The sequence below is a fragment of the Piliocolobus tephrosceles genome, chromosome 2 (genome assembly GCF_002776525.5).
Source record: "Piliocolobus tephrosceles isolate RC106 chromosome 2, ASM277652v3, whole genome shotgun sequence".
In the NCBI taxonomy this organism is placed as follows: Eukaryota; Metazoa; Chordata; class Mammalia; order Primates; family Cercopithecidae; genus Piliocolobus; species Piliocolobus tephrosceles.
The window spans coordinates 184,980,875-185,004,974 of record NC_045435.1 but is presented as its reverse complement, the minus strand read 5'-3'; the positions used below and the strand labels follow the sequence as shown (position 1 = coordinate 185,004,974).

The 24,100-nt window shown below is 40.1% G+C and overlaps 1 protein-coding gene across 1 annotated transcript in view; it reads right to left on the bottom strand.

Annotated features, from left to right (window-relative positions):
- Positions 1 to 23,201, bottom strand: part of TPRG1 (tumor protein p63 regulated 1) — a 147,140-nt gene extending 123,939 nt beyond the window's left edge. The window contains exon 1 of the mRNA XM_023214734.1: positions 23,034 to 23,201. The gene's annotated coding sequence lies outside the window, so the exon portion shown is untranslated. The remainder of the gene's footprint in view (positions 1 to 23,033) is intronic.
- Between the last annotated feature and the right edge of the window lie 899 nt (positions 23,202 to 24,100).

Sequence of the window (24,100 nt, the reverse complement as noted above, 5' to 3'; positions counted from 1 at the left end):
AGACATGTCTTGCTTCCCCTTCACGTTCTGCCATGATTTTGAAGCCTCCTCAGCCATGTGAAACTGTGAGTCAATTAAACCTCTTTCCTTTATAAATTACCTAGTCTCTGGTATGTCTTTATTAGTACCATGATAACAGATATTAATACATCATGTAATCATCACCGAGGTCAAGAAATAGCAAGCTACCAGCACTGTGACAGGATTATTTTTCTCAAAGTGGCTCTTTAGTTAGTCTTACATGATAAAATCCAACAGGACTACCAAACATTTTAGATATTATCTAACTCAACATCTTCATTTTACAAATAAGAAATTAGATCCTCAGATGGGAGTAAGGAAGTGACTTACCTAAGGTCACAAAGTAAATGAGTGGAAGCAGTAGGGTTTCAGGATCCTCTTTTCTGCTTAAACAGCCTTGAATCCCTGAGAAGGCTTTGTTGGCCTATGAAGCAAGAGAAACCTGCTCTCTGAGATAAGTGATGTCAGCAAGATGGCCGGCTAGAAGCCCCCTAGCACTCTACTCTTTACAAAGACAGTCAGAACAACAAATATACAACTGCATTTTAATGAAACTAACCAAGGAAGAGCATCAAAGTGCATCGGGGAGTAACAGAAACCCTGGTGAACACAGAAACTTGGGATTGTTACGTAGATATGGGAAGGAAAGGTCAGGCCTCTACCACTCCATCCTTTAATCAGAATCAGCTAGGAACTAGGAGGAACTTCTGTCTACAATGAGGAAGTAAGCAAGAGGATCCTAGGAATCCCCATCAACACCTTGGACACCAACAGATCTCAACCCTGGGATCCCCTGCAGTCCTCACAGGCACTAAGCCCAGCTGTGGGAGCTGACTGGAGTCCACAAAGCTGTGCTCCCTCCAGAGGAGAAGCTGACACTGTGCCCTGCCCCCTGTGGCCCACAGGGCTACTGCAATACACGGTCTTGAATTAGAACTATGGCTGCAGTGTGTCTTGCTCTAGCAGTAAGTAGTCATGGCTCTCCCTTATCCTTGAGGCTAAGCTACGGCCAAACCACCCCAGACCAGTGCCCAGATATCCTCAAGCCAAGCCACAATCAGCTGTTACAGCTTTCTCTGTTGGGTCAAGCAGAGGTGAAGCCACTTCACCTACCACTCCCTCTGCCTTTTCAGCTTGAGCTGAAGCAGGACTCTGCCTCTTGGGAAATAGTACTTTAGCCACTAAGAGAAGCCACACCTCCCCAGTGTCTAAATTGAAGCAGTTCCCTTCATCCCAGGAAACGGGGCCTTGACCACCAAGAGTGGTCATGCACCCCAGTACCTAAGCTGCAGCAGCACCCTGCATCCCAGAAAAATGGTGCCTGGGCAGCCCAGAACAGTCACCACACCCTCAGGACTGAGACGATACAACACATCACCCCCTAGGGAATCAGTGCCCTGGTGAAGCTGAGTAGCTTTGCATCTCAGGGTTAGGCTGACATAGTACCCCGTGCTCCAAGGAAACAGAGCAGTGGCTGAGCTGAGATACCTCAACCTATAAGCCAAATAAGTCTAGTACCCTTGGAGCTGGACTAGCCCGCTAGAGAGGTGTCTTAGCTGCTGAGACACCCCTCTTCCTGGGGAGTGAAGTTATCACTGTACTGTCCCCTGCTCAGCACCAGGGCTCAAGTAACAGCTGTGCTCCACCATTCTAGGGTACTGTTGCCACTGCACTTGGCCTCACAGAGTCTGAGATACTGCTGAGCCCTGAAATCCCAGGGTCTATACTTACTACTACACAGTATCTCATTCCCTGGGACTCAGGCTGCCACTGAGCCCTGTTAGCACAGGTTTCCAAATTGCAACCATACTCTGCTCTGCAGGTCCAAACCTCTACAACATTCCTTTTCCCCCACAGATGTGCCAGTACTCTGAGCTCCTACCCACGGGTAGAATCACAACCATGACCCAGACCCCTGAGCCCGAGCTGCTAGGAGATGCCATAGAGTCACAGATCCTGGCTCTGTGGGCAACTTATATTCAACCAGCCAAAGAGAGAAAACTTGCAGCCAAAGACCTAGGTGTCACAATAGGTCCATGTAACACTAAGCCCAGGACCTTCGCACCACAGCTGCTATGATTACCTGTACCTGGAACCCAGCACCACTGCAGCTACTTGTAGGCTGTGTCAGACCTGGTACCAAAAGGGATCTCCTTGGCTAAGGCTCTCCATTGTAGGAAAAATAAGGAAAGGAGAACCCCAAAGCCCTTGACACCTAAAACATTAACAACCTATGTTGTCACAGCCACAGGCTTCTACAGCCTAGGCCACTGAGGTGCCCACACTTACTACTGACATTGAATACAGCTAAAGAAGCTGCACAGAGATCATACCATTGCACTTATGCAGAAAATCAGTTGCCACACCCTTCCCAACCAGCAGGCAAAAAAACAACAGCAGGTGAAAAACTTTCTTTATGAAAGCTATTCTAGAAAGTTTGGAAGAGATGATTGACCAGATGCACAGACCGCAACACATGAATAAGAAACATGAAAAAGCAAGAAAATATGAGGCCACCAACAAGTCATAATAATTATCTAGTAACAGACCTCAATAAATAGAAAAATAAATGAATTGCCAGAAAAAGGAATTCAAAATAATCCTCTTAAGGAACAAGAAACAAACAAAAAAATACAGAAAGACAATTCAACAAAATCAGGAAACCAACTCATGATATGAATGAGAAATTGCACAGAGATAGTAGACATACATAAAGCATCAAATAGAAATCCTGCAGTATTCTGAATAAGTTGATTAATAAAATAGAGAGCTTCAACAACAGACTTGATCAAGCAGAAGAATCTCTGAATTTGAAGATAGGTAATTTGAAATTACCCAGTCAGAGAGAGAGAAAAAAAAAAGAAGTAAGAATGAAAAGGAGTGAGGAAAGCTTACAAGACTTATAGACACTATTAAGTGAACAAATATTTGTATCATGGAAGTTCCAGAAAGAAAAGAGAAGGGAAAGTGTATGGAAAACCTATCTAATAAAACAATAGCTGAAAGCTTCCCAAGTCTGGGGAGAGATATGCATATTTAAGTCTGAGAAGCAAAAAAGTACCCAAATAGATTAAACCCAACAGGTTCTTTGTGAAGCACAGTGTAGTTAAACTGTCAAAAGTCAAAGAGAATCTGGGCAACACAACAAGCCTCCCATTCCAAATGATATTAAAAATTAGTTGGTCATGGTATCATGCACCTATAGTCCTGGCTACTCAGGAGGCTGAAGTGGAAGAACTGCTTGAGCCCAGAAGTTCAAGTTTGCAGTGAAATGGAATCACGCCACTGCACTCCAATCTGCATGACAAAGCAAGATCCCATCTCAAAAAAAAAAAAAAAAAAAAAAGTAAAAGAAACAAAGAGAGAATTCTAAAAACAGCAAGATAAAAACATCAAGTCACATATAAGAGAACCCCTGTAGGACTAAACAGCAGATTTTTCTGCAGAAACCCTACAGGCAGGGAGAAAAGAAGATGATATAATCAAAGTGCTAAAAGGAAATTATTGACAACCAGAAATACTACACCCAGCAAAATTATCATTCAGAAATGAAGTGAAAATAAAGTATTTCCCAGACAAACTAAAACTGGGGGAGTTCATCACCACTAGATTGGCCTTACGAGAAATGCTCAAGGGAGTCCTGCAACTGGAGGCAAAAAGTTAATATTCACTATTAGGAAAACATCAAAAGTATGAAATTCACTGGTAGAATACATACTCAAAGGAGAAAGATAAAAAAAGAAGCAAACCTTATAATGACAAAAGACCATCAAACCACAATGATAGACAATAAAAGAGAAAGAAAGAAACAAAGGATACACAAAACAACCAGAAAGCAATTCACAGAATGACAGGAGTAAATTCTCATCTATCAATAACTGTAAATTATTTGATCTCTTGAGGATCATTATAAAGACCTTCTAATTCATGTCCTTAAGTTTTACTCTTTTCAATTTTTGCCTGCTGAGTACTAATCACACTGTATTACAACTACCTGTTAACTTGCCTTAACTTTCACATCCTCTTCACTAGTACATGAGCTCCTTGATGATAGAGACCAGGTTTTATTTGCTATGGTATCCTCAGCACCAAGTAGAGAACTTAGAAAGCATTCATTATGTATTAGCTGAAAAATGAATCAGTAATAAATATCTTTACTACATGGAGCATCCATGACAGAAAATGCAAAGGGAATTTAGCTAAGAGAGTCTCTCTCTTCAGGTATTATGAAACTAGAACTGACAAGAGAAGATTTGAAATCCTTTCTTCTAAACCTGGCTCAAACTTAACAGTTCTCAGAAATGTAACATGAATGGCAATTTAGAAATGCAATTTTTCCATGCTCTCAGGCATCATGATCTTCTGACAACAAGTTCTTTAGTTATTGCTTGTGATTGGGCTCCATGAGTAAATTGTGAGCTTGGTGAGCTTCCTGTACCCCGATTTGTCCCTCCTGGACCCCTACAAAATCTGCAAGCCTTTGTTCAGCCCAGTGTGTTCAGTTATAATGTCTTTCACAGAAAATGTTTGCATCACTAGAGACAGACAGAAGAAGGAATCACTTGCTTCTGCCTAAAACCACCCTGAGGTGTAAGTGACGAATATCAGAGTCTTCCCTGAAAGAAGATCTAGGTATAAAGGAACTAGAGAAGAAGCTTATCCTAAACCAATGGGCAATATTCAGGAGTAGGCATTCAAAAGGGGGTGGAACAAGACCAGGAAGGAGAGCCTAGGTCTTAAAAACAGAGGTGGCTAACTTCTTACCTTGTAGGGCACTGTAACTGAAGGATAATTTGTGTTTTAATGATGAAATATACATTAAGCTCCTAAAATGCTGAATGCCAAACAAGACACCAAATCCGAGAAAATAATTAGATGCAAGAAGGCATTCAAATAATATCATTCTAAAGTTACTTTGACCCATTTCCACTCCACCTAGGTTAGGATGTTATCAACTAGAATTCAGCCTGTTCTACAAGATGCCAGGAAGATTTAAATAGATCCAGAGAGCTCCACCCAGGGAGAGAGAAAAGGCAAGAGAACTAGAACAATAGGGGTAGCTCTCATTAAAGTAATACAGGTCAGAACACAAGTGTGGAAAGAGGAAAATAGTTTTAAAAATGACATTCAGATTCATTCCAAGATGATTTAATAAAAGTGGACAGTTCAGAATGCTAAAGAATGAAAACTAAAAAATACTTTCATATTTTCTTGCTGAAGGCAGTTAGATAAAGACTGATGAAGAACAGTAACATCTGTCACAAATAGCCTTTTATTTTTCTATATTTCCATAAGAAAACAAAACAAAAAAGTGCATATATGAAAATATAATTGTATATGAACATATGTGCACAAATATGATCATAATATTTGAAAGTAAGAATGTATGTATATTTACGTGTGAATTGCTACAACTACTGAAAAAGCAATGACCAAAATTAGCCAGAATAGACAGTAAATGTCCTGAGAAAATTAAAAGACCTACCTGTGATACTCGCATTTCCTTGCTTCTGTGAATACTTATCTCAAAGCTGGCTCGTTGCAAAGGGATGATGTTTGGTTTTGATCAGCCTTTCTGTAAATGCATGACTCAATCACAAAGCAGCTAAGAGGGGAGTAGGAATATGGATCAGGGAAAGATTAATCAAAGCACGTATTATGAGGAGTGGTTGGTATTGCCATCTTTATATATTAAATGTACATGTATGTTGTAATCATACCTCTCAACTTCTTTATCTATAAAAATATGCACACTGATGCCAGGCCTGCTTACTCTACACAATTTTTGTGAAGATTAAATGAAAAAAGTTGTGAAAGTACTCTGTAGATGATGAAGTGCTTTGATCCTGCATCTTTTGAAGAGCTATTAGCATTATTATCATAGAAGTAGGGGGCAATAAAATAAAATAATATCTGTGCAGAGGCTGTTGGCAGTTCCTGAAGGATGCCACAGAGAAAGTGAGGCTGCCCAGTGATTTGAGGTAAAGCTTTTATCTATCTTGATGAAGTCAATATTATTGGCAAGAGGTGGGGGTGACAGGGAGGAGAGGGGATGTGTTTAGACCAGGGATGTGTCAATTCTTCCCAGAAGGCCAAGGAGACCAGGTAGAAAATGAAGCTCACGGGGCCAGAATTTGAGGCTGCCCACATCACCTGTGAACATGCTTACTGTGTCAATTCCTGCCTCTGGAGAAATTTTTCAGAACATAAAGGCAGTGAAAGAACATCTGTGACTTATATAATATGTCCTATTTGTGAATAGAGAAATTCAAGTGAATGGATAAGTCTGACTATTCCTTAGAGCTTCCCTTTTGATATAGGTTTCACCAGAAGTGGGTTAGTTCACAGCACTAGTGTTTGGCAGTATCTCTGTATCTAAGAACTTCATCGGTGAGATCGCATAGTGCTTAAAGGGATCACCTAAATGACGTGACTCTAAAATGTATTCCCTGTTAACTATGAGAGAAGCTCTATCTTCCCTTTTAAATGGGCTATAGCCAATTTATAATAATCAAAACTATTTCTACTTAATATTATTCCTTATTTCTTCTCCTGCATCCCACCTAAAATAGGTAATGTCAGGCTCCAAATGCCATTGGTGTTTAACTGTGACTCTCTGTAAATCTCCCACTAAAGCATAGTCAGTGGATATACTTATTCGAAAAAGCTATAGAGAGCAGCTAAAATTAACTCTCCATTTGGAAGTGACAGAATATAGAATCTTCAGTTTAGGAGAGGCCTCATGTGCTAGTTCAACACCCCTCTCCGGGATAGGTATCTTGAAGCACGTTACATTGGATAACTAATGATGTTACCTAACTGTAGATTTATGTACCATGACATAAATGGGGCAAGCCAGCATATTATCACAAGCTATTCTGGTATACTTGAACATGTGAAAAGAGAGGAATCATTTGAAATAAGTGACCTCTCCAACTAGATTTTTTTTACTCATCATCTCCTAGTGGCAAATCCAAGGATATCCCTTATTCCATTTTTTTTTTTTTTTAAATAACAATTCTATTTTACTTATAATATCAGAAAATTGACAGCTATCTAAATGTAGTTTAGGTAGAATATTATAAAACCATTATAATTAACGTTGTACAAATACAATAGGAAGATATCTATGGCATTTTTTAAAAATCAAGCTATAAAAAGGACATAGCATGATCATAGTTTTTACAAAAATAAAATATAGATACATATAAAAGAACATTTACAAGGTTATCCACCAAAATGCTCACATTAGTTTTCTCTGGGTAATGGGATTACAGGTTTTCTTAAAATTATATTTTCTAATTTTTTACAAGGAAAATGTTATAAAAAGTAACAAATGAGAAAAAAAGGCATTTGTTCCAGTAAAAATACTCAAAAATCTAAAAGGTGCCTACATTTTCATTGCAGATTTCTCTTTCACCATCAAGGAAAAAAATATTCTATTTTGTAAAGGAAATGGATTAAAGTTTGGCTTTCAGAAAATCTTCAAAAGTAAAAGTCAGAACAAGACGAAAATTAATGTCCAAATAGAGACTATTTCCTGTACACAGATAATTGAGTTATTGGTCAATGACTTTTATCTGCCCACTGATATGCAAAGCCTGCATACAGGAAAAAAAGTCAAAAGTATTTCTGAGGAATGGAGACAGACAGTGTCTCTTGGGCAAGGCTTATCTTACAAGAAGTTATGAAAGTGCTATGCAGGCCAAGAAGTTACAAACCTGTTATGTAAATTATATGAGGGAAAAGGGAGGGAGGAATGTTTGCTTAGAGATAAGCAGAGTGCACTTCCAATGAACAGATCTTCTGAGAACAAAGCCCTTAGTTGTAGGTGGACTGGACAGGGCTTGGCAGAAGTTCTGCTCTTACAAAACAAGACCACAACAAGTGATGTGGGGGAGGAAAAGGGAGAGATGGCAGTGACTGTTTTAAACATATGACTGGGAGACAGGATAGTAAAGAAAGGCTATCAAGACAAGCGATTCCACACCCATCGGACCTAGAGCTTGGACCCCAACACAAGCTCAAAAACGCTGGTCGGAAACAAAACAGAATAAAATATTTTCCACCTTTCCTCCTTCATTGTGCCAAATGGGCTAGAAGTCATACATAACCCACCTTCCTCAGAGAAGAGGTCAAAAGAAAATGCCTGGCCAAAGGGAATCCATGTCCCAGCACACATCCGTAAAGTCCTCACATCTGTTAACTCTCGAATGAATTTTCTGATGTCAGTGTTTCTTGAAATGCATCTGTTCTCTAATAGAGGTAACATTATTTGTATTGCATTGAACAGGTTTTCTTTTTTTCTTTATCTTTTCTTTTTATTTTGTTGACTTCTGCAGAAGTTCAATTCTTGCTTGTTTTCAGTTTTTGAGCTTTCACTCCATTTGGGAGTTCAGTCAATCAGTTGCTGAACCAGACAACTTATTATAACTTCCTCCACTGGAGCCTGAAATATGTCTTTACTTTTGATTTAAATACAACATTGTGGGTGATGTATCAAGATTACTCACTACAACTCAAAGACACAAATGTTTGGAGAATTAATTAAGTCAACTCTTTCAGAAGGTAATGGATAAGGAGCAATTCAGATAAAAATTGATTCATTTCGTACAATCTATACCTTTATCAGAAAATAGACCATCATATTAGAGAAAGCTTTGGAGTCAGAAAGACTTGAGCGTGAATCTGGACTCTGCAACTTACCTGCTACCTGAGTTTGGGTGGCAATTTAAACCCCTCAGCCTCAGTTTTCTCAAATGTCAAGTAGATCCACACATCTTACAGGACAGTATAAGAATTAGATGAGGCTGGGTGCTCACGGCTCACGCCTGTAATCCCAGCACTTTGGGAGGCCGAGGCAAGCGGATCACGAGGTCAGCCGTTTGAGACCAGCCTGACCAACATGGAGAAACCCCGTCTCTACTAAAAATACAACAACAAAAAAAATTAGCTGAGCATGGTGGTGGCACCCGTAATCCCAGCTACTCAGGATGCTGAGGCAGGAGAATCACTTGAACCCAGGAGGCAGAGGTTGCAGTGAACTGAGATCACGCCACTGCACTCTAGCCTGGGCAACAGAGTGAAACTCTGTCTCAAAAAAAAAAAAATTAGATGAACTTGGCTGAGGTGGCTCATGCCTATAATCCCAGGACTTTGGGAGGCTGAGATAGGAGGCTCGCTTGAGCCCAGCAGTTTGAGACCAGCCTGGGCAACATGGCAAAACCCCGTCTCTACAAAAAGTACAAAAAATTAGCCAAGTGTGGTGGTGCGAATCTGTGATCCCAGCTACTCGGGAGGGTGAGGTGGGAGGATCACTTGGGCCTGAGAGGCAATGGTTTCAGTGAGCCGAAATGTTTGCCACTGTGCTTGCTCCAGGCTGAGTGACAGTGAGACTCTATCTCAAAAAAAAACAAAAACAAAACAAAAAAAAAAATTAGATGAACAAATGAATCTAAAGGCCTAAAAATTATGGTAGGATTTCAAAACAGTTTAAAGTCTAATAATTGACTGCATCTATGCTAGAGGAATGGGAACAGTTGTGAGCAGAATCTATGAAATCCCGTGATGGTGGGGAATCCCTGGAGAAGTAGGCATCAGGTAACTCAGGTTCAGGTATAATCCATTTCTTCTCTGGTTGTCTTTTTTATTTTTTCAGATGTACTAGGAGAATATTGAACTACTTGCCCGCCACCTCAATTTTCTCTCTAATTATGCTGGTCTAGGACTCTACTCAGGGCTGGTGTGGAGCCCTCATTCTAATACAAGATGGAGCTCTTACAGGTCATTTATAAAATAGGTCCAATATCAAAAACAATAAGACTAAAAGAACTGGAATATATTGATTTTTATCATCTTTATCCTACTGTAAGTGAAAAATTGCTAGTTCATGGTTAAACGTTTGCAGAAAACTGCGTCTTTAAGAGTACCCAGGGTAGGAAATCAGAAAGAATAAGTTACTAGTTTTTGTTGTGTTTTGTTTTAATTCAACAAGGAAGAAAACATTGAATGGTAAGGACTTTCTGTCCGGTCTCATGAGCTGCTCCCCCCCAGCGATGAGATCAGCACTTCAGAGAGGACCAGCCTTCCTAACCTGGGCAAGTTTCCAGTTAGACGCGGTCAAGCCAAGAAAAATTCCCCTCTCACTCTCACCAATCACAACACTTTGGGTCATCATTGACTTTTCTCCAGTTGATGAAATAACCTAGTCATAACTTTCTGGATGTTTTTACATAGTGAAAATTTCCATTTAGTGTTTATCTCACATAGAACAAAGACTTTATCTTTGGCTATTCACTATGCAACTACAATTCAACGATAAATTTTTAAAAAATAACTTGCTGCCTAAAGCTGAGAGCCTAGTAGAAGCATTAATGACTTAAGTATCAAATTTAAATTAGAAATACTTAAAATTAAAGGTTCTTATTGTATCACATGAGGTATGCGTATCTATGATGGAGTATAATACAACTCTTGGAAATCGTATTTTTAAAGACAAATGACAAATAAAAATCTACAGAATATTGCTATGTGAAAAAGTAGGGTCCTAAGCTATACATTCCATATGGTTTTTCAAATCCTGAAAAATATACAAATAAGCAAAGAAAAATGTTAGAAAGTAACATATTAAAATGTTAAAGGGGGTTTATCTCTGGAAGGAGAAGGTTTAAAAGATGTAGAATAATTCATGCAATGCACATATGCATTGGAAACACATGCAGCAAAGTGTGACGAATACTCTCTCTGGCTCACTGGCTCCTGGATTATTCTTACTCTGTTTTTTATAACTTTCTAAATTTTCTAGTGTTCTTTGCTTTGGACATAGATAATCCTTAGGACTGACAGGGGAAAAAAAAATGTCTGAAATATTGTTTCAAATAACTGAGCCAGGCTGGGTGTGGTGGCTTACATCAGTAATCCCAATGCTTTGGGAGGCCGAGGTTCGGGGATCACTTGAGCCCAGGAGTTTGAGACCAGCCTGGGCAACATGGCAAAACACCATCTCTACAAAAAATTTCAAAAACTTACCCAGCTGGAGTCGCATACTCCCATGGTCTCAGTTACTTGGGAGGCTGAGATGAGAGGATCGCTTGAGCCTGGGAGGTTAAAGCTGCAGCGAACCGTGACTGTGCTACTGCAGTCCTGCCAGCCAGTCTGAGTAACTCAGTGAGATCAGGTCTCAGAAAAAAAAAAAAAAAAAATTACCCAAACTGGCACCTTCGAAAGTGACAGATAAGTAAATAATCATAGAAGGAAAACCCATCAAAGATAATAGTGACACAAAGTTCTTAGAAGGGCTACATCCAGGTCAGAGATCACTATATGTGTAGGACATGAAAATGCACTTGGTTTTTAAAGTACACCAAATAAGGATATTGAGCCAACTCATTCTACCTCCTTAGAAGGCTTTCCCCAACCAGCAAACCCACTGGGACAGACAGACTTCCACAACAAGATGAAACAATACACTCAGGCCAAGGAAAGTGCCTTTTTTTTCCCAAGGGAACTATAAGCTCCACTAGGTAAGATCCCATCCTCTCTGCTGTTGCAAATCTCACCCCCACTGCTAACACTGAGTGTTCTGAACCGAATAGATACTTAATAAATGTGTATGATGTACACCATGCAGGGGACGTCAGGACAAGGGCAGAGGATAAGAAGAACATAGAGGTAATCAGTCTAACGTTGCCAACTGCAAGATACGTGGCCTTGACGATGACAGTATGGGAAGATTTTAGTGAGGACAACAGTGATAACACAGGCAAAGAGCTACTGCTTTGCTAAATGTTGCTTTAGAGAGATTGATCTTAATAATTATTTGGCCTCATTTAATTTTTCTTATTATCTTGTAGACCATACATAAGAGCAAAAGAAGGAAAAAGAAATCTTCCCTTAAGCCCACTATGCAGGGAAAATGAAAGTAAATAATTTTTGTGTATATACTTGAAGACTTTTTCTATATTTATCTGTTCATAATATCATTTTTCTACTTAAACAAAGGAGTTATGCTGTCAGTGTTGTTTCACAAACTGCCTTTTACACTTGATATATGCAAGGATACCAATATCGACAACGGTGGCAACGCTTACAAAGCACTTACATGTGCCATGCATAGTTTTATCTGCATTGTCTCATTTCAAACTCATCATAGCCCAATGGTACAGGTACTATAATTATCCTCATTTTACAGATTAAGAGACCAAAGCTCAGAAGATTAAGGAGCTTGTCCAGGGTCACACAGTTAGTAACTAATAGAGCTCAAAGTTCACCAAAAGTCACTCCGTTTCCAAGCCTGTTTTCCACTAGTAGTAGTAGTAGTTGCCACTCTACTTAGTTAATAATTTTCTTATACTTGAAAATTGCTAAAAGAATAGATCTTACATGTTCTCACCACACACAAAACAATTATAACTAAGTGAGGTGAGGGGCATGTTAATTAGCTTGATTGCGGTAATCATTTTGTAACGTATACATATGTCAAAACATCACATTGAACACCATAAATATATATAATTATTATTTGTCAATTATACCTCAATAAAATCTGGAAATAAATAAATAAATTCCTATAATGACATAATAGTTGCTGTATAAGGTTCTATTATTTAATTTATATTGTTAATTATTCACATTGCTTCCTTTTTACTTGCTTTTATAATGATGACACACTGAGGGTTCTTGTAGGTAAAACTTTTTATAAGCCTTCATTTCTTTTTCAGTATAAATTTCCAAAAGTGGGAATGCTGGATCAAAGAGTATGTAGATTTATGAATCTTGGTATGTATGGCCAAATTCCTCCCCCACCCTAATGTTATACCAATTTAAGTTTCAGTAGAATACCTGAAGGTCCATTTTCTCACAGGTTAGCAGAGGACTTTATAATTTAATCCTATATAACTGTTTAAAACATGTTAGTCAGATATTTGTTTTAATGTGGACTACTTTTTTTAAGTTGTGAGACTGGAAAGTTGGGGTGTGCATGTATAAGCAGACATTTATATTAGTTTCATCTTCGTCTTACTGCTCAGCAAGAGGTCTTCATTACAGATATTATTGAGGATTAATAGGTAAGAATAATGATACAAAATTTTCAAAATGGACACACTAATTATGCAACTTTTGAATTCCTAACTAAAGAGTAAAATAAACCACACTAGTTGGCTTCCAAAGTTGTTGACATGGCTTGACTGTGTCTCCACTCAAATCTCATCTTGAATTCCCATGTGTTGTGGGAGGAACCCAGTGGGAGGTAATTGAATCATGGGGGCAAGTATTTCTCACGATAGTGATTAAGTCTCAGGAGATCTGATGGTTTTAAAAAGAGGAGTTCCCCTGCACAAGTTCTCTCTCTTTGTCTGCTGCCATCCATGTAAGACATGACTTGCTCCTCCTTGCCTTCTAACATGATTGTGAAGCTTACCTAGCCACATGGAACTCTAAGTCTATTAAAACTCTTTCTTTCGTAAATTGCCCAGTCTCAGGCGTGTCTTTATCAGCAGTGTGAAAATGGATGAATACAGTAAATTGGTACCAGTAGAGTGGGGTGCTGTTGAAAAGATACCCAAACATGTGGAAGCAACTTCGGAACTGGGTAACAGGCAGAGATTGGAACAGTTTAGAGGGCTCAAAAGAAGACAGGAAAATGTGGGAAAGTTTGAGACTCCCTAGAGACTTGTTGAATGGTCATGACTAAAATGCTGATAATAATATAAACAATAAGGTCCAGGCTGAGGTGGTCTCAGATGGAGATGAGGAACTTGTGGGGAACTAGAGCAAAGGTGACTGTTGTTATGTTTTAGCAAAGAGACTGGTTGCATTTTGCCCCTGCCCTAGAGATTTGTGGAGCTTTCAACTTGAGAGAGATGATTTAGGGTATCTGGCAGAAGAAATTTCTAAGCAGCAAAGCATTCAAGAGATGACTTGCGTGCTGTTAAAGGCATTCAGTTTTATAAGGGAAGCAGAGCATAAAAGTTTGAGAAATTTGCAGCCTGACTGCAATAGAAGAGAAAATCCCATTTTCTGAGGATTTTTCAAGCTGGCTACAGAAATTTGGATAAGTAACAAGAAGTCACAAGTTAATCCCCAAGAAAATGGGAAAAATGTCTCCAGGGCATGTCAGAGGTCTTCACAGCAGCCCCTCGCATCACAGATTGGGAGGCCTAAGAGGACCCTGTGGCCCAGGGTCCCCATCCTGTGTGCAGCCTAGAGCCTTTGTGCCCTGTGTCCCAGCCACTCTGGCCATGGCTGAAAGGGGCCAACATAGAGCTCAGGCCATGGCTTCAGAGGGTGCAAGCCTCAAGCCTTGGCAGCTTCTACTTGGAGTTGAGGCTGCCAGTACTCAGAAGTCAAGAACTGGGGTTTGGGAACCTCTGCCTAGATTTCAGAAGATGTATGGAAATGCCTACATGTCCAGGCAGAAGTCTGCTGCAGGGGTGGGGCTCTCATGGAGAAACTCTGCTGGGGCAGTGTGGAAGGGAAATGTGGGGTCAGAGTCCCCACACAGAGTCCCTGCTGGGGCACCGCCTAGTGGAGCTGTGAGAAGAGGGTCACTCCCCCAGACCCCAGAATGGTAGATGCACTGACAGTTTGCACTGTGCACCTGGAAAAGTCATAGATACTCAATGTCAGTCTGTGAAAGCAGCTGGGAGGGAGGCATGAAGTCAAAGGAGATCATTTTGGAACTTTAAGAGTTGACTGCTCTGCTTGATTTTGGACATGCATGGGGCCTGTAGCCCTTTTGCTTTGGCCAATTTCTCCCATTTGGAATGGCTGTATTTACCTAATATCTGTACCCACATTGTAGCTAGGAAGTAACTAACCTGCTTTTGATTTTACAGGCTCATAGGTGGAAGGGACTTGCCTTGTCTCAGATGAGACTTTGGACTGTGGACTTTTGAGTTTATACTGGAATTAGTTAAGGCTTTGGGGGACTGTTGGGAAAGCATGATTGGTTTTGAAATGTGAGAACATGAGATTTGGGAGGGACCAGAGGTGGAATGATATGGTTTGGCTCTGTCCCCACCCAAATCTCATCTTGAATTCCCATGTGTTATGGGACGGACCCAGTGGGAAGTAACTGAATCATGGGGCAAGTCTTTCCCATGCTGTTCTCATTATAGCGAATAAGATCTGGTGGTTTTAAAAAGAGGAATTCCCCTGCAAAAGCTCTGTCTCTTTGCCTGTTGCCATCCATGTAAGATGTGACTTCCTCCTTCTGGCCTTTCATCATGATTGTGAGGCTTTCCCAGCCACGTGGAACTGTAAGTTCACTAAACCTCTTTCTTTCATAAATTGCCCAGTCTCATGTGTGTCTTTACCAGCAGAGTGATAAAGGACTAATACAGTTGTAGATGTGATTTGCATAATTAATGAATTCTGCATATAAGAATGTCTTGAACTTGGGTATTCCCCCTTTTCCTGGGTGACATACATTAACCTCCCTAGTGCAACTCTAAATGGCATAAAAGAGTGCTCCATTTAATTGATTAATTCAAACACATTTTGGGGGAAACTTATCTGGGCCAAGTACTGTGCTGGGGAAAAGAAAGAGGCGAAGAGTAGAAAGCAACCTGCAAATACAATTTCTTCCCTTAAGGAGTAATTGTCTGTGAAAGAGTCAGATCTACAAATAGATTACAAGATGTCTAGATAAAGCATTAGGCAATAATCTGTATAGCGTGTAGTAGGGGCACTCTCAGTGCAACTGCAGAAAGTCACACTGAGCTGTCTGGATACCTATGGATCTAGGAGCTCTTCCACAAGGCAAACCACCAGAGACACACCAAGTGTTCAGTACAATCTGTGGCTGAAAGACAAGGTTTATATGTCACTCTAGGCAGTTACCTTTTGGTGATCTCAGCAATGGGTGAGGAGAGCCACCACTGGGGAAGTGACAAATGGTGTGCAAAACTTTCCATTCTGGATCAAAATGATATGTGTATGCCTGCTGATAAAGAGTAGCAATGTCCCAATTGAGAACCAGGTAGAATTGGAGACCCAGAAATGCATGGTTGCAGCTCCATGTAAAAAGAAAGAATCTTAACTGTGCACGACCTTCAAGTCGACGGAAAGCATCAGACAGCATAAGGATATATCATAGATGTTGGTAAGTTGACACAAATGCACTACTAGAGGTGGACATTAATGTGAGAATCAGTCCATGAGTAAAGGTATTCAAAACTGTGTTCCCATCCTCCAGCCATGTAGATTGTTCAACCTGAAGTCTTATGTTGACACTACTTGGGAGAATCTTTCCAAACACTGCAAGTTTTTGTTGATGCAGACACTGAGATCTAATTCCTTTTTAGAGCTCCAAACATCCTCCCTTTGATGTAAAATCATCATCAGTTTAGGAGACATCGCTCAGAAGTGTGAGTTTCCTGAAATTTAGAAAATGTCCTTAAACCATGGCTAAGTAAAACTGTTATAGAAAGTTCTAAAGCTATAAGTTATCTCCAAAATTATAAGTAGAGTAAGGCAGTGAAGAGAACAATGAGCTCAACTTTTAGAAACCAGGTTTAAATCCCATCTGCTATTAATTTGCTGTTTGATTCTGGGCAGTTGACTTCAACCTCTGGAGCCTGAAAAAAATGAAAACTCTTACCAGAACTACTTTACAGGGTTGTAGAAAGATAAGATAAAATGTTCTGTCTGCGTACATCAATCAAGTTACAAACTCTACGAAGCATATTTCTTTTTTTTTTTTTTTCTTTGAGATGGAGTCTCACTCTTTCGCCCAGGCTGGAGTGCAGTGGCACGATCTCAGATCACTGCAACTTCTGCCTCCCGGGTTCAAGTGATTCTAGTGTCTCAGCCTTGCAAATAGCTGGGACTACAGATGCCTGCCACCCTGCCTGGCTAATTTTTGTATTTTCAGTAGAGACGGGGTTTTGTCATGTTGGCCAGTCTGGTCTGGAACTCCTGGCCTCAAGAGATCTCCCCGCCTTGGCCTCCCAAAGTGCTGGGATTACAAGGCATTAGCCAGTGTGCCTGGCCCATAAAAGCATATTTCTATTATCTTTCCTCCACCTCAATAGAAAGCCCGTCTCTTTTCCTCACAGCTGGTGCCCATTTTCTCCGTTTTCTTTTACAAATAAGCTCCTTGAAAGGAACATCTATATTCACAATCTCCAATTCCTTTCTTCCCATTGTCTTGAGCCTGTGCCAGCACAGTGCTGCATGCTCAGTTCTCAGGCATCATCCAACTCCACTCTCAGCAGCATCTGATCACTTTCTCCTCCTTGGAAGACTCATTTGCCTGACTCCCAGGACACACCACATTCACCTAGTGTCCACCCAGCATGCTGGCTGCTCCTCCTCCATCTCCTTTCTGGGTTCCAATAGAACCTGAGAGAAGTGGAGGAAAGAGGAAGTAATAAGAATATTCTGTTCTAACGTGTTGATAATAAAGGGGTGCATTGCCTACAGAACATGTAAATGAAACGAATTATTCTCATTGTTACCCTGTGCTAGAGATTGTAAGCGATTTGAGTGATACAATGCCCCTCTCTGCTGGCATGAGACCATTCTCGCCACCCTCCTTCCCATGTGGCACACCACTGACTGGGTTCACTGCACCTCTCTAAACTCAAACATTCAGCATCCCAGAAGTCAGTCCATAAACCTCTTCTCTTTTCTATCTATACTAACTCCTTTGATTACCCCATTTGATTTCATTGCTGTGAATACCATCTATATGTATATACATATATAAGTATATGCATATATAAACAGACATATATGTATATGTATATATGTATATACATATATATGCATACACATACATACATATATGATTCCCATATTTTATCTTTGGCTCTGATATCCTCACTGAACACCAGATTTATACATTTACTCCCAGCTTAACCTTTCAAACTTAACCTGTCCATAAATAAGCTCCTAATACTCCTTCAAAAACTTGTTCATCTCACCATCTTCTCCATCTCAAATAAAGCCACTCTTTTCTACCTGTTGCTCAGGTGAAACTGTGGTATTATACTTGACTTATCTGTCTTATTATCCCTCATTCTATATGTCAGTCACTAGAGTCAAAACATTCTCTTTCCTACACAACCAACTACGTCCTCATCCAAGCTTCCACATCATTCATCTGGTTTACAGCAATAACTCCCTAAGAATCTCTCTTCTTCTGCCACCTCTCTCCCCACTTCACCTCATCTGTTCTCAACAGACAGAAGGATGCCTTTGAAACGTAAGTCAGACCATGTCATTCCTCTGCTCCAATCTGCAAATGGCTCCTATTTCAATCAGAGTGAAAGTCAAAGTCCTTATTGTGTCTTATAGGGTCCTGCATTATCACTTCTCCCTGTTCTCACTCCACCATCATCTAACTTCTAACTTCATCCCCTAAAATCCAAAGATCTTTCCACTCAGTTCATTCCACACCTTATTTTTCAAAGATGCCAGGCTGGCAAGCTCTTACTTCAAAGTCTTTGCGCTTCCTGTTCCAGCTGCCTGGAACATTCTTTCCCCAATTAGTGCCTCACTGACTCCTGCATATCCTTAAGTTCTTTACTCAAATAATGCCTCATTCCACCCTAAGCACCCTCTCCAAAATCTAGCTCTCCATAACTTTCTATTCTCTTTCTTTGTTCTATTGTTCTCCATATCTCATACATTATATATTTTACTGAATGGTTTTGTTTATTTTCTGTCTCACTATAAATGTAAGCTCCTTAAATAAAGAGATTTTTATTTTTGTTCACTGCTGCTATTACCAGAACTACTTATGGGGTTGTAGAAAAGACACAATTTTATTTCCAAAATTTAGAACAGATATTCAATCGTTTTGAATGAATGAAACTTGAATAGATGTTTGAATTGAAGTATTGTTCAATACATAGTTTAAAATGAATGAATCTTGTTCAAATATCTCATTTTACTCTGTGTCACATCACCTACACACCTCTCTTGAGGCACAGAACTCTGAGATGTAAGTACAACTCTAAGCCAATCCCGCACACAATCATACACATGAAAATGAGAAAAGTTTGGTTATTTATAAAATGCCTTGGTGTTTGGAGTTGTGTACACATTAAATATTGCTCTGGTGACCAGTGTAGCCCTTTGCAAGACAAAAGCTTTCCCTTCACCCACCAGGAATGCTGTGAAACACAGTGGCGTATGCATATATTTATGATTTTTTCAGTAACGTTTATTATGAAGGAATCCAGGGTCAGGACATCCAAGAACCTTCTATGCCTGTTCCTTATAGTGACAGCTTCCCAGACCAAAGGACAAGGGTTACATACTAAAAACCTCCCCACATCCCACAAGTTAAGAACTCAACTTGTGCATCATCATTTTTCTAACATTCAGATAACCCAGACGAATAGACTTTCTTGAGACAGAGAAATACTTTCCGTATTTTTAAATGAATCTTATAGGTTGTTTAATGTATTTCTAAGATATTTTTATCCATCTTTCTAATTCCACTGTATAGCACCACCTTGCCTTACTCACTTCGCATGATACTGTCTATTGTATTCATATAAGTCTCTATCCCCTTCTTATTTTTTCTGTTACTTCTGAAAATCCTAATGTAGAGCTAAGGTGTGCCTACATAGACCTTCTGTCACTGCCAACTTACGAACTCGGATAACAATAAGCTAATAACCATGAACTAATGTCTGGTCAATAGCTGTAATGCCCATCAAAGACACCATGTTGTGCCTAATCTGAAGCCCTGAGCCTGCCACTTAGCACCCAGGTATCTGGTGAAGACCCAGATTTCCAGCTTCATTCCACTTCAGTTCCACTGGCCCTATATTGAGCCATAGTAAATGCTTTCTGCCCTTCAAATATACTTCAGATAGTATTGACTTGGGAGTTTACTTAAACTCTTGTTGAAAACTCTTCTCATGTCTGTCAATCCAAAGCCCAGTTCAAGTGCCATTTCATCCTTACAATTATCTCTGATGGCAGCCTACCTAGTTGCCATAAATCTCATCTTCATGAGACCTCAACATCTGCTTTCTTCTTCATCTTGAAATATTTATCATATTCTGTCTTGTGTTGTAGTTATTAGTGTATACATTTTCAAAACTAGATGGTAAGCCCCTTTGAGAAAGGGTCTCTACTCTTTACCCCTAAATCCCTAAGCTTAGGGTTGTATACACCATAGGTGACCAAAAGGTGATTATTATATTAGTGAGTGAATAATAGAAAGCATATCATTAAGCTAGTTTCCAAGATTTCAGCAATGTGGATTCTTTGGAAACAGGGCATTATATTGCTATCCATGTGCTATCACACATAATAATTTCTCTTCTTGTTTTTATGCCATTGATCCATTGAGTAAAGAGGATTACCCTGCAAGTATCAACTGTCCTCCCTATTCTTTTGTAGGCACCTAAATATTATGCTGCAGCAGTGTCATCTTGCTTAATACTTTAACATTCAAGTCACTGAGTTTTGATAGCTAGCTAAAGAAAATATCCTGGGTAGGTATCAGAGTCAACGGTATGTTCTACTGAAGTCATCATATATCCTCTCCCTCTTACATAGAGAGAGGTTAGGGACAAATAATTAACTTCATCTCGTCCCCGGTGCCCTGGTAGCCTGGTCTGTCATTATGTAGAACTAGGTTTCCCTTGAAAGAGAATGATTGAAAGGAATCCTAATACCTAAGAGATTGCAAGAGGTGAGAAGTAGAAAATTCAAACACTTGGTAGCCTAAATCACGTACAATGGGAGCTGTGGAGGATGGGGGAAAATATGTTCTATCTACAGGAAGAAGATGCTGCCCAGCCCCAGCACTGGTGTTACCCATGTGGGGATGTGGCTCCATCATTATCAAATCTCTTGATCTTCCTGAAAACAAGATATCTGGATTTTTTACAGGACATTAGATACCAAATAGTTTGGAACTAGTTTTATCTTGTTTAACATGGCAGCACAAACAAAGCACATCTGCATGCTGGATTCACCTGTGGCTGCTGCTCTGTAACCTCTGGAGTAAACGGATTCTCGGACTGGACGCTGCCGTTGGATGACACAATGTTGAGTAAAACATCAACTATCACTTCAAGTTTTAAAAGTATTGAACTGAGTGACACTTATTTAGAAAGATCCCAGAAAATATCAAAATCCAGACAGGCTGAAGAAAATGAAGATGCCACCACTTCTTGCCCATCTCCCCATCTTATACCTAAGAAGCAGCTCCAACATTTGGCTGAAACGAATATTCCAGAAGAACCAAGTCAATAAAGACAGAAGTTTCTCTGAGAAATATCCCTACTCTAAAGGGCATGATACCATCTCCAGTAGATGCTAAGCAAAGGCCAAAGTGCCGTAAAACTCTTAATTGGAAGAAATCTTAAAGGCCATCTGGTTACAGTTTCCAAAATGACCTGGCTAATGCTTCTGCTTGGGATACCCAGCACCATTCACTACACATTGTGGGCAATGAAAGAGTAAGAGACCCATATGTGACTTACAGCTCCAATGATACTGGCTGTGTGACTTGTGCATATCACTTCATCTTTCTGGGCCTCAGTTTCTCTGTTTTGAATAAGGTAACCAATTAAATGATTTCTTCAGGATCCTTACAGCCAGAAAGACACTAAGAATATGTAAAAGTTCCAGCCTGACCAACATGGTAAAACCCCATCTCTACTAAAAATACAAGAATTAGCCAGACGTGGTGGCACGTGCCTGTAATCCCAGCTACTCAGGAGGCTGAGGCAGGAGAATCACTTGAACTTGGGAGGTGGAGGCTGCAGTGAGCCAAGATCCCGCCACTACACTCCAGCCTGGGCGACAGAGCAAGGCTATGTCTCAAAAAAAAAAAAAAAAATGAATATATAGAAGTCTGCCAAAGATTATGTAGCATTACAACCCACTGCATTTGTGGTGGTCCCAAGGGATGAATATTGGCACTGTCATAATAAACTCAAACAGACACACACACACACACACACACACACACATACGCACACACAGAGGAAACATTTCCTTCCACAACTAAGAATGATATAACCTTTGAGCATGAAGAGAAAAATGATAGCTAAAATTAGCATCTCAAAAAGTAAACTACATAATGACTGAAGATGAGATTTCCTTAAAACTGTAGAACAATGAGATATGATGATAGCTGTCACAAGAGAGGAAATTGCACGAGTCAATTTGAGAGGATTTGGGGGTGTTTTCCCCCATCGAGATTTGCTTTTCTACAAACCACAGTGTGACTGAAAAGTTAAAACACTTCCCCAGGGCCTGTATGATCTGTGCCTCACTACGCTGCCTCTGACATTTAGAGAGTGTCATTTAGCCCCAAATTAAAACCTGCTTATACAGAGATCTGGAGGATGTCTCAGGCGCCAAGTAGTCATCACTGTCTCATTTACCTATCACCTTTCAGTTTACAACTCCCCTTTACATACATGCCCTCATTTGTTCTCTAAAAACAGCACTGTTTGATGGGACCTATAGATCATTATAAAATTTCCCTCAAATGAATTCAAAAATAACCCTCTCAAACTGCCTGCAAAGAAATAATCACCTTTTGTTTGCCATTTAACAGTTCAGAAAGGCTTTTCACTTCTTTTGGCTTTAGGGGGTAAGGTATGACCTGCTGGGTTCTATAATAGAGGAAGAGGGAAGAAGGAATCAAATCTAATCTTGGCCTTAGCCTGCTGATCCAATTGGAACAAATCACTTCCATTGACCAAGCCTCAGTTCACTAAGCCACCAAATGGAGAAAATTATACCCATCCTACTGCACTATAGGGCAGTTAAGATCAAAATCAATATATAGATAAGTATGTCAAGTGGCTTTATAGGCTAAAAAATGCTAGTCTACAAACCTCATCAACCCTGGACAGTAAGGAAGAATAGGGGAATTTCACATGGTAATGCAAAACTACAAACCTAAACCAAACTGCAAGTCAGTGGGGGAGGTGACCAGAAACTCAGCTTAGGGGACAGGAGCAACTGGTTCATAGAGAAACAAGCCATCTCTGCAGAACCAGTGACAAGCCACTTGATCTTACCTGACTAGGCCGGTCCTCGAGGCTCTTCTTTCTCTTCCTGGACAAAGGGGGCTAGACCACAGATCGTGGCTAGGAGAGGTGTGATTGGCTCAGATAAAGCCAGGCAAGGCAGCGGCCTGTGCTGTGACCCCACTCAGTCTGAGTCTCCCTTCACCAAGTAGGCTGAGAGTTACGTTCTCACCCTCAAATAGTCAAATGAAAGGACTGAGGATGTTTACAGGGTGGAACTCAACCTGTCAGAGGCAGACAATTGGGTTTGTGGGTGGGGCCTTTCTTGTTCTACAGTGACACACCTTTACCTCCTGTCCTCTCCCTCAAGAAGTCCTGCATTTTTCTGCCAACTCCCTCTAATACACATCCAGCCAAGGGAGCAGAAGCAGGAGCAGCCTACCCTCCATTCCTCGATGGCTTCTGCATGCCTCCCAGTAGCTATAATAAAGCTTCAGCCTGAGGCCTACACTCCTATCATTAATATTCTTTATGACGGCTTGATTTATTGGATATTTGTGATTTTCAGCATCACTACCACTCTTGTCAAAAATGTAGAAGACATGGAGAGCAGTATATCTCTGAAAACAAACACTTGTACACACAGAATCTCTGGTCAGCATTCCTATTAGGAAATGTACCACATGATACTGTCTCTATGTAAGTGTGTATCCCCCTCCCTAGACGGGGAGCCCCTTGAGGCCAATGCTACATCTTATTCTCTCATACTCCTCACAATACCCAGCAGACAGTAATAAATAAATACATATTAAATTAATGATGATCTATTAATTTCTATTTAGTGAATCCTGATCTGTCATTTAATGGCTTTGCAGCCTATGGCAAGTCATAATTTATCTTTCTAAGGTTTTTTAATTTTGGTTATCTCTAAGTTGAGAGTATCATTTCTCCTTCAGAAATGCAGATAGAATTTGAAAGGAAGCATATGAGAATAAACCTAGGATTCAATTCGACATAGCAACAGTGCTAAAAAAAATGAAATAGAATCTTAATGAACACATTCTGAAACCTAAGCAAGTGTGTTCTACATACAGAGTTGGTATAAAATAAAGTATGAA